The sequence below is a fragment of the Macrotis lagotis genome, chromosome 2 (assembly GCF_037893015.1).
Source record: "Macrotis lagotis isolate mMagLag1 chromosome 2, bilby.v1.9.chrom.fasta, whole genome shotgun sequence".
NCBI classification, from domain to species: Eukaryota; Metazoa; Chordata; class Mammalia; order Peramelemorphia; family Peramelidae; genus Macrotis; species Macrotis lagotis.
The window spans coordinates 247,602,193-247,613,870 of NC_133659.1; the positions used below are offsets into that span (position 1 = coordinate 247,602,193).

General features: G+C 35.4%; 1 pseudogene; it reads left to right on the plus strand.

The window, feature by feature from the left end:
• The first annotated feature begins 4,695 nt into the window (after nt 1-4,695).
• LOC141512161 (BTB/POZ domain-containing protein KCTD2 pseudogene) lies at nt 4,696-10,885 on the plus strand (annotated as a pseudogene).
• The last annotated feature ends 793 nt before the right edge of the window (nt 10,886-11,678 follow it).

Genomic DNA, 11,678 nt, shown 5'->3' on the forward strand with positions numbered 1-11,678 from the left:
ATTCATCCTATACCCAACTCAGATGAGGATATGCAAGGAGACAAGTCCATTTGACCTAAGTCTATTCATTCTAAGAAAGCCTTTGTGGGTGGCTGGGTGGCACAGTGGATAGAACACTGGCCCTGGATTCAGGAGTACCTGAGTTAAAATCTGGCCTCAGACACTTAATAAGTACCTAGCTGTGTGGCCTTGGGCAAGCTACTTAACCCCATTGCCTTGCAAAAAAAACCCTAAAAATAAAAGCCTTTGCTTAGAGAATAACCCTACACTCACAATTAGATTCACAAGGTCTCCCCAACCACACTTACTATATTTTGTTTCAACTTGTATTGAGAGTGAAGAAAATTACTCTCTCCTGGACAACTGTAAAGGCATTTTATTTTTACTCACATATGCAAACCTTCAGTCATAACACTCTTGTTCCTTTGCTTCATTTCTGGTTCCTTATTATTTTGATTATGAACCAAATTTTCTGCATGCTTCTCTCTTACCTTAAAGTTAGCTGGTGGCACAGTGGATGAAAGGGATGGGCCTGAAGTTGGGAAGAGAGGAGTTCTAATCCAGGCTTTCTAGCTGTGTGACCCCAGACAAGTCATTTAGCTTCTGTTGCTTGATAAAAAGATCCACAAGGGAAAGAAATGGCCATTCATTCCACTTTTCTCTTCCATGAGAACACCATTGGTGGTAGGGTCCATTGGGTAATGAAGAGTCAGACAGGACTGAAAAACAACTCTGTTATCTTAGTTCATCAATTGCATATTTCTGTCCTTGAATTTCCCCTGCTCTTTTTGTTTGTGACACCTTTCAAAGAACAGAAGGGAAGATTTAGGTTTGGAATATTTCCAATTATTGAAAACTGCCATTAGAATTTGGAGGGCCATCTCTTCAATCTCCAAAATGACTCTTAATGCTTTCCCCTGCCTTTTTATATTTACTGTCCTTTCCCCTACCTAGGATTTCTACTGCATTGCACTGAATTTCCTTTTTAATTCTTTCTACAATAGACTAACAGAAAATCTAATAAAGGAATTCAAACTAAGTAATTATTGATGGCCCTTTCCAAAGAATAGTTTAAATATTAGAAAGTGATTTATTATCATTATTGTTAATAATAATGATAATATTTAAAGGTGACATTGGAAATTTGGGTAGTGGAGGCACTGAATGTATAATTATACCATGAAGATAGCTAAATACATTGATTCTGCAGAAGTTTGACCCAAATGGGGAATAATGACCAACTGATATTTCTCCTGTGTTGTCCCTTTTCCTATCTCTTAAGGAAACAGTATGTTAAACTGTTTATATCTACAATTATAGTTGTTACATTCAGTGACAAGAATATCAATAGAGTTGGCAGCTTATGTTTTGTGGCAAGGTTCCTAATGACGTTCCCTCCATATTTCAGGATCTTTGATCTGATTGTTGTATATTCTAGCTGCATTTCAGATGGGAAAAGGTCATTTGTTCCATCACAAGGTAACCATAATCCAGCATCATCTTTTGCCAATGACTCTTTGTAGATGCCATCTTGCTTTGAGCAGGATCTGGGCACAATTATTTCTCCATAATTCTATTCAATAGATAAACAAATGTTTCCCATTTGTATTCAATTTTCTCTTATGTTTCCCTAGATTAGGCTTCTTCAGGAGTTTTCAATTAATTGTAGAATTCATTTTTTGTTTAGTTGCTGGTTCCCCTATATGGAATTTCTCTTGGGTTTTGAGAAGTGAGAATTCTGTATCCCAGAAGGACCCATTCACACAATGTAGAATCCAAAGTTGCAGACACCATCTTAAGAATGGAACAATGTTATTGGTTCCCTAAATACATGACTATTGGAGAAGCAATTTCTCTTTTCTTTGGGTTTTCCAGAAAACATCCCACATAGAGTGTCTTCTTGCTGCAGAATTGTGACCTCACAGAAATTTGTTTCTGAGTTTTGCTTCCAGACAAACTCTCTCCTCTGACTTAGGGCCTGCTATGCCACATTAAACACTCTTTTTTCCCCTATGGGAAACATTATCCTTCCTTCTTCCTCCACCAGTAGGACCCTTCCTCTCAGTATATTATATTTCCACATTTGAAAAATTGTCCCTTTATATGTCACCTCTTATGTTTGTTTTCATTTTCAGTTAGGAAGCTTTTATTCAAAGGCAGCAACAAATACACTATTTACTGTTCAAGATATGTGCAGCAAATGGTGGTAAAAGAGAAATCTTCCTGTATTCCTGAGATCCTATGTATGAAGTGCTAATCCTGACCCCATTTCTATCAAAGAGAAGAAGTCAAAGTCGGTAATTGCAAAGAATATCTCAGTTCCAGATGCTGAACTTCATTTTGGATTTTTAAAATAGATTTTTTTTTGTCTGAACAAAGCACAGGATTAACTTTTATTGTTGTTGGAATTGGAGCCTGGACTTTGTAAGGATACAATAATGAGGAATCTGGAAGGGCGTCCTATTCTTGTGGTTTGAGTCACTCTATCTAATAATGGTTTTTCTCTACTCTGTTCTCCAGCTATGTGAGTTCAATAATAATTGAGCAAAATTTTGTCACAGAGATAGATATCATATTTCAGTGATGATTTTGTTTTTTTCTTGATGTTTTCTCTCTTTAGTCTATCTGTACCTGTTAGTCTTAGACTGGAGGAAAAAGAATTTCCCTCTGTTTACAACAGGACCTCATTACAATTGTTTATCTTTTTCTTGTGAGTATAAGTTTCTCTTCCTTGTAAAGTGACTTGCTCAAGATACATAGCTAATAAAGGTTTGAGATTATATTTAAACACAGGTCCTTCTGACTGCAGAGGCACTGTGCCACCTGCCTGCCCCACAATGTTTTTTCAATAATTTGTAATAAATGATATTCAGCAACTAAACAAATATTTCCTATCAGTATTTCAGTTAATTTTTTTTCCATTCTGCATTTAAATTGTCTTCCTCAAGAGATCCCAATTAGTTTAGGGATAGATTTTGCTTAACTGTCGCAAAATATTATCCACTAAGAACCCTGCTGGGGTTTTCCTTTTCAGCTTAGAGAAAAGGAACTTCACTATGGTAATTTAGAATATCTTAGCCAATTCTGGCTAAGCACCAATTTCAAAGATTGCAGGATCCAATGTTAAAATCACATTAAAGTTGAACGAAGTCATGATTAGATGAAAGATGAAATATTCCCTCCATCATTAGTGCTAAAAAGAGAAGAAAGCACCAGTGCCAAACTGAAACCTCAAGGGTTATATCTAGACCTACCCTAGCCTCCTTTCATTAAGCCCCATCTTTAGCAGTTTAGTCACATCACACTGCCCACTGTGGTCTTTTCCCCATTTCCCACCACCCAGGCTAGTGAATACCCCACTTCCTTATTTTTCCTTTAAATTATTTTTATATTTACATTGAAAAGCAAGCATTTCTCATATGTTACATAATCAAGAAAATTGGCATAATACCTTCAAATATGAAAGATACAGAAGATTTTCCATTGCAAATAATGTTTGCTCTTGGTTTTAATTCAGTGCTTCCATGAATATTAATTTTTTTTCCTTTGGGCATGTCTTATTCTTTTATTTATTTATTTTTTTAGTTGAATGCCCCACTTTGAAAGTTACTTTTCCCTCCTATCTATCTCCCTTCCCTCTTTCTCTCTGAGCTCTGTTCCAAACTAAATATTGGCTAAAATGATCTTTTAGTTAATTCATTCTATTGTGTAGTTGACAAATTATTTCATGTTTTATTCCTTTCAAGGATGCTTATTTATTTGGAGAGGAAGTTTGCTCAATCTAACAAAATATCCAATTGTGAAATTTTAGGAAGTGTGTAGCCCAAGATATCAATGAAAGCTTTTGGTTGAAGGCTATCATGGAACTCTCACATTGCAAAGAACTATATGCAGATATAAAGATGACTGGTTCTGTGATAAAGAAGAAATGTTACATCTCAGAAATGACTATTCGTTTTCTCTCTGACACATATATAGAGGTTAATGAAAATCATTTTTTGATACAGGTCTGTTTTCTGTGTTTCTGTATAGGGAAACAATCACATCCATTCTTTCCCTATAGCTTAAAAATATGTAAAAGTAGTGATATGACAAATCATTATCTTACTTTCCTGCCCATACTTCAGGTTCCACCAAGCAATTTTAGGCCAAAGTGTCTAGAATGATTCAAAACTGAGCAGCAATGAATTAGTATAAAATTTTATATAAAATATATATATATATATATATATATATATATATATATATATAGCCACAATATCTCATAACCCCATGACCTAATAAATGGAATGGAGTCTCCTAGGTTCTCATCTTCTAGAATATATTAATCCTTGCTTTCTCTCTCTTTTTCAATTTAAAATGATGCATATCACAGCTCTTCTTTTTTAAATGTAGGAATATTTTGATTTGCTGTATGTTACTGAAAGAAAGCCAAAAGCATTGGAAAAAGTATTAACTCTCAGGTCCCACCTTTCTTTGCATCCCCAGATCTCACCTGTCTGGGCAGGGAGAAAGGTTTCCCTCCAAATTGTACACTAACATCAGAGGATATTTGTTTCATCTCTCTGACATGCTGCAGGTGCTTGGGGACCAGCTGAGTTCACAAACAAAAGTGCCTGTGGGGACCTAAATTCAAAAGTCACTAATGAATCTCTTCTGTTAATAACTTTGACAAAAGATTTAAAACAGGTAGCTATGGGACCAATGCCCATAGGAATAGGAATAGTCACAATAGCATCAGACACAGATTTGATACACAGCATTCAGCCAGATGATAAAGAGTGAGATCTCATTGTTTCTCCTCATGTTGTCTAAAATGATAATCTCTAATATTATTTAAACTTTGATAAAAATGAATATATGCATGTCATATACATACACATATATTTATATATTAGTCAATATGCTACTTTATGTATTAGTAGTCAATTGATCTACTAGAATTTAGTAAATATTTAATCTATTTCAGCACTAGGTTGAGTGTTAGAATAGCAAAAATGAAAACACATCTCTGCCTTAAAAGACCTCATATTTTAATGGAGAATATAATATGTAAATAGCCCTATAGATAACATGTGCATAATTTTTCTTACTTATTTGTTTCAGTTTCTGACTCTCCATAATCCCACTCAAGATTTTCTTACCAAAGACACTGGAGTAGTTTAACATTTCCATCTCTAGTTCATTTGATAAATGAGGAAATTGAAACAAACAAGATTAAATGACTTGTCTTGGATCAGATAATTAATAATTATCTGAGCCAAATTTGAAATCTGTAAGATGAGTTTTCCTGACTCCAGACTCAGCACTCTATTCACTACTCCACTTAGCTTCCCCATAAATGGGATAATTACATAATACATTGGAGATAATATCAAAAGGAATAAACTTAGCATGAACTGGAAGAGGGAATGAGTTCTTATAAAAGGTGAGATTTTAGTTAGAACTTCAGGCAGCCAAGAAATGAAGTTGAGAAGGGAGAAAATTCCACACATAATGGACCTAGAGTAGGGAGACGGATAAACAGAAGATAGGGACCTGATCAATCTTCAACTCTTCTACATATTGACTTCCTCTTAGTCTTTCTCTCATTAGGGACTTTAAAAGAATCTAAATTTGTATCTTCTTTCGCAAAGTTGGAAGCCAAAAGAACAAGATTTCTTTCGTCCCAAGCTCTCAACAACTCTGCCCCTCAGGTAGGGACAGAACATCAAGAAATCAATCTCAACAAATATGAAGAATCTCATACAAATGAACTTTGAGCTTTTACGTTTCAGATAGAATGATTTGATGTCCATATGAAGTTAAATAACTATTCAGAGCTTGACATCAGGGAAGTGAGGCCATGACATGCATGTGAATTGGATTTGAATGAAGGGATGCTGTGCAAAGTCACTAGTCTTATTTTCTCCTCCTGATCTAGATCCAGTGGCCAGATATGAATCAGGATGTCTGGAGACCGGTCTGTATGAGAGGCAAACAGTTAGGTGATTTATCAAACCCCTTCCTTTCCCCTCCTATTTGATAAATGAGAATAATGAAGTAATACACACACACACACACACACACACACACACACACACACACACATATATATTCATTCATTAGGATTCAGGAAAGTGATATTCTGTTCTGTACTTCATCAGCTTTCTGACAGGAGGTGGGAAGTATATTTCATGATTAGAGTTCTGAAATTACTAGTTTATTGAACCAAGGTATTATTGATCAGAGTTCTTATGACTTTCAAAGTTGCAACATTTTAGTCATAAAATTGTTCTTTTAAATATGCTTGTTGCATTCTGCATTAATTTGTACAACTTTTCTCATTTTAATTAATCCTTCCTTTCATTATTTCTTATAGTATGACAACATTCCATTCACATGCCACAATTATTAACTGATCTCCTTAATTTTCTATTATTTGCTACAATATAAGGATAATTCTATAATTGGAAAGATTGTTGGGTCAAAGTTTAGGGACATTTTAGGTACAGTTTCAATTTTTTAGAATGACTTATTAATAGCAATCTAAAAATAACATCAGTTTACTCCTACAACAATTTCTTAATTTCCACCAATAATTGTAATTTTTTCCTTTTTTGATTATTATTTCCAATTTAAGAAGTAAAAAAATTCAGAACTTTTCATTTTCAACTTCTCTTGTTATTAGTGACATAGAACATATTTAACATGGCTATTGGACCTTAGATTTGTTCCTTTTTCATATCCTTTGTTGATTTTTTAATGTGGTTAGGTACTTCTTATCTTACTGAATTTGAACTAGTTTCTTAAATAACTTAGTTATCAAACATTTATCAGAGAAATTTGCTATAGAAATTGCCCCTCCACTAGTAGATTGTTTCCTTTTTCATTTTAACTGCATGATGCATAAGCCTTCCAATTTTAAATAATCAATGGATCATTTTATGTTCTTTGATTGTACCTATTCCTTGTTTGGTCATGAACTTTTCCCCTATTCACAGTTTTTGTGATTTTCTATAATGTGATTTTTAAAATTATTTAGATGATGTTTTTATTTAGACCTTATTGTGATATATGGAGTGAAATCTTGGTCCAAATCTAATTTCTGTCAGATTGCTTCCTATTCAGTGCTCCCCATACCTAGTAGTTTCTGTGAAATAAGGAATGATTCAGGTAATTGTACTGATAGTAAAGATTTGCCAACCTGCTGATTTTCATTTGCATATTATATAAAACTATTCTAATGATCAGTTTTGTTCTGGTTTTAGCCAGTATCAAGTGGTTTTGATAGTTTGAGATCTATATAGCTACGTCTTTCCCATTTTTTTTCATTATTTCCTTTGAGATTTTGACTTTTTGTTTTGCCAGATCAATTTTATTATTTTTAAAAGATTTATAAAGTAATCTTTTGGGTGACTTGATTGCTATGCAAATGAATAAGTAAATTTATTTTGGAAATACTATCATTTTAATTATATTAGCATGACTCACTCATCAGCAATTAATATCTCTCCAATTCTTTGGATCTATGTTTTATTTGAAGAAAATTTTGTAGGAGTATTCACATAGTTTCTTTGATTTTTGGTGTCATATATTTTGAATAGAATTTTCTTTCTATCTCATACTGTTAGTGTGTAGAAAATGTCATGTAATTGTGAGTTAATTGTATTTTCTTCTACTTTGTGGAGGTTGTTTTAATGATTTTTTTAATTGAGTCTCTAACATTCCCTAAGTAGATAGTCATATTTGTAAAATGTGTCATTATTTATGATTTTTCACTCAAATTCTTTTTCTTATATTGTTGAAACTAGTTTCTAAAACTAAATCAAATGCCAATAATGATAATGAAAATCATTCTTTAAAACTGATCTTATCGGAATGACTTCTAGCATTTCTCCTTCATATATAATATTGCCTTTTGGTTGTTCTATATTAATAATTTTTCCAGTTATCCCATTAACTGGGATCTGTACTTTGACAAATATATTTTTCTGTATTTATTGTACAATTTTAAAATTATTTTTCTTATTAATATGGTAGATGATATTTATAGTTTTCCTAATATTAACCCAATTATTTCTAAATAAAACCTGGTCATGATGTACAATATTTTTAATGTTTTCTAAAAAATGATCATTTTGTTAAATTTTGATCTTGCTTCTCTTTTGTCTCACTCCTAACTTCCTTTTCCTTCTCTATATCTAGTAAACAGAACTGTCAGGCTTCAAAATCCCTATTCAGTATCCTGTAATTTACTGTCCTTGTTTCATGTTACTGGGTAGTCTTCTGTTCACACTAAATCAAACTTCTATGCTTAAGGCATCTTAAAGACCTGCTCTGAGAGTTTCTTGATCAGGAATAGTCTTTTGTCTCTTTTGACTCTTCTTTGGTCAGAAGACTACATAGTCCTCCTTCTATCCAAAGTTGCCTAGAATCTGGTGCTGGATATGTTTTTCTTCATAAATGGGATTTCATTATTTGTAATGTTGAATTTTTTGTCCCCTTTGGGGTTTTCCTGGCTAAGGCACTGGGGACCCATGGGATTTCCCTGATCAGGGTTCTATGTGGTGTTTCATTTTCTCCTGGATCTTACCTATTAGGTAGACTGTTGCCTTCCATCACTTTACTTCTGTGGTTTCTCCTATTAGACTATTAGATGGGTTTTTTTAATTCCCTAGCTTTTCTTGTGTAGTGTTGCTCTAGGTTTCTAATCTGTTTTCTTCTGTTTTTACTGCTCCTTTGACAGGACTTTATTTCTATTATATAATATCTACTTTTTTTGGTGTGGTTCTGGGTGGGATGAAAAATCTTACTGATGTTTTCTATTAGATATCTTAATCTTTGTTTAATCTACTATTCATTCTTTATTATTGTTGGAGAAAAAGTGGGAAAACTGGACTCCTGTGTCAGTACCAGTTGGCCATCTAGATGGATACTCTTAATGATCTCTTCAATGTTCAAACTGTAGAATGCCTTATTTCACTCCTCATCCTTCTTAGTCATTTCTGTATTTGATATTTTGACCATCTCCTTTTAGAAATACTTGTTTTCCTGAGGTTTTCTCTCTCCTTTACCTCTTAATTATATGAAGTTTCTCAATCTCCTTTTCCACATTATCAGCCACTTTTATATGAGGAATGGCTTTATTACTACTTTTATTATATTTTTATAATATTTCAAACTACTTATTTTAAATTTAAATTTAAATATTTATAATATTTTAAAAATATTTTTGATTTGAACTCATTGCCCTCTCTGGTTGAATAATAAAGCTGAATGCATTGACAGAAGCTAGGGAATGATGGATTTGAGTGCATATAAACCCAGATGGGACCCATTTTGTGAGTTGGACTCTATATTTCAATGAGGTATTCTCATTAAAAAAAATTAAGGGTGGCTAGGTGGGGCAGTGGATAGAGCACCAGCCCTGGAGTCAGGGGTACCTGAGTTCAAATCCTGCCTCAGACACTTAATAATTATCTAGCTGTGTGGCCTTGGGCAAGCCACTTAACCCCATTGCCTTGCAAAAAATAAAATAAAATAAACAGAATACAATAATTTAAGACCCATCCCTATTCCAGTGTATTTGACTTTATTAGTCAGGTAAAAGAAACAATTAGTGGTGTAGTGGATAAAGCATCGGTCCTGGAATCAGGAGGACCTGAGTTCAAATCCCACCTCAGTAACTTAATCATTACCTAGCTGTGTTATCTCTGACAAATCACTTAATCCCACTGCCTTGCAAAAACTAAAAAAAAAAAAAAGACAATTAGTTCCAAAGAAAAGCATTTAATGAGCTAGAGTAGCAAAAATATTGCCCTTTTTTCAAATGAGATAAGATATACAGGGGACAGACTTTTAATGAGATAAAATAGAAAGAAAAGTAAAAATAAAATATTGCCCCTTTTAAATGGGATAAGCTGTATGGAGGACAGACTGTGCGTTATTTTGATGTATACCTTCATGTGGACAATCTCACCATTTTTTTCCTCACAGTTGTCTTAGAGGAAAGGAAAGCCAAAGGCTTGAAAATACTAGTTAATGTATCCAAAAGTCTTATTAGAGGAAACAATATGTGAATAAATGTCATTGATGACTTTTTTTTTAATTGCTGAGCTCAAGGAAGCATGGGGGGCGGGGCGGCACGGCCCCTGCCTTACCCTGCTGTTGGACTGGTCCGGCTCTCCCCTCCTGGGAATGGCCAGGGATAGTGAGGTGAGGAGGGATCCTAGATAGCTGTGCTCTGTCCGCGCCGCCGCAACGGGCTTCAGAGCCTGGGTCCGGGCTGGCCCAGTGGCCGCGGGGTGCGGGCCGCTTGCTGCGGCTCAACGTGGGCGGCTGGTACTTTCTGACCACCTGGCAGACCTCGGGCCAGGAGCCCAAGTCTCTGCCCTGCCACCTCTGCTTCCAGGAGGACCCGGAGCTGGACTCCGACAAGGATGAGGCTGGAGCCTCTCTGATTGACCAAGAGCCCATGTACTTTGGTCCGATCCTAAACCACCTCCATCAAAGGAAACTCATCATCGATAAGTAATTGGCAAAAGAAGGTGTCCTGGAACAATCGGAATTTTACAACATTGCCTCCCTTGTGTGCCTGCTTAAGGAGAGGATACGGGTCAATGAAATCATAATCTCCCAAGACCCAATGAGACAGGTGTACAGAGTTCTGCAGGAGCAAGAGGACAGACTTAGCCAGATGGTCTCCACCCTGTCTGATGGGTAGAGATTTGAACAGTTAATAAATATTGGAACTTCTGATAACTGTGAAAATGAGGATCAGATTGAATTCCTCTGTGTGGTCTCCAGGGAGCTAAAGAATGACTCTACTAATGATATGGTTATAGAGCCTAGTGAGAAGCCACTTCAGGAACGAGGATGTGAACAACCATCTGAACACCACTGAAGTCCTGGACATCAAGAAGGCAGTCCAGCACACCATCTCTCCAAAGTTCAACCTTGCTCTTGAGCAGTAACCACTTTGGAGCAAAGCAAAACTGAACCTGCTCAAAACCAAAGGAATCCTCCCTTGCTTTAGGAAAATATAAACATCAATTTAAAAAAAAAAACCAAAACAGATATCTAAAGAGTTCTTTTTTTCCCCAGTAATCTGCCTGTATTTTCTTAGCTGGAGTTGTAATCAGTCTTTCCAATAGGTGTGCCAGGTTCCTAGTTGGCGCCTTTACCAGGATCTGGGAGAAAGGGGGGACAAGGACATAGAGAGACAACATGTAAGATGACATAATTCCCACATGGGCTTGTCCTGTTCTCATTCTCATGTTCACTTGGTTGGAAATTTGTTGCTACTGATATCACTCTCTTCTTTCTTCCCCCTCTCCCAATGCCCTCCCCTATTTCTTCCTACTGGTACAGCAGATGCTAAGAAATAGGGCACAGATTGATGAGACACCCCCTGCCATTTCTTCAAACCAGTACAGCAGATGCAAATAAATCTGGCACAGACTGACAAGAGACTGAACCCCACCCTCCACCCCCAAGCAGGTACCACAGAAGCAAAGAGATCTGGCACACATTGACAGGAAAACAATTTTTATTTTTAAAAGAAAATTGATTTTAGACCTGGAAAGATTTCAGTTTCCCAATATTGGAATGGGTTTCTAAATAAATTTGAGGAGACTTATATCATGAACTTAGACACTGGGATTAAAAGATGAAAAAAGAAAAAAGCAATCTATAGT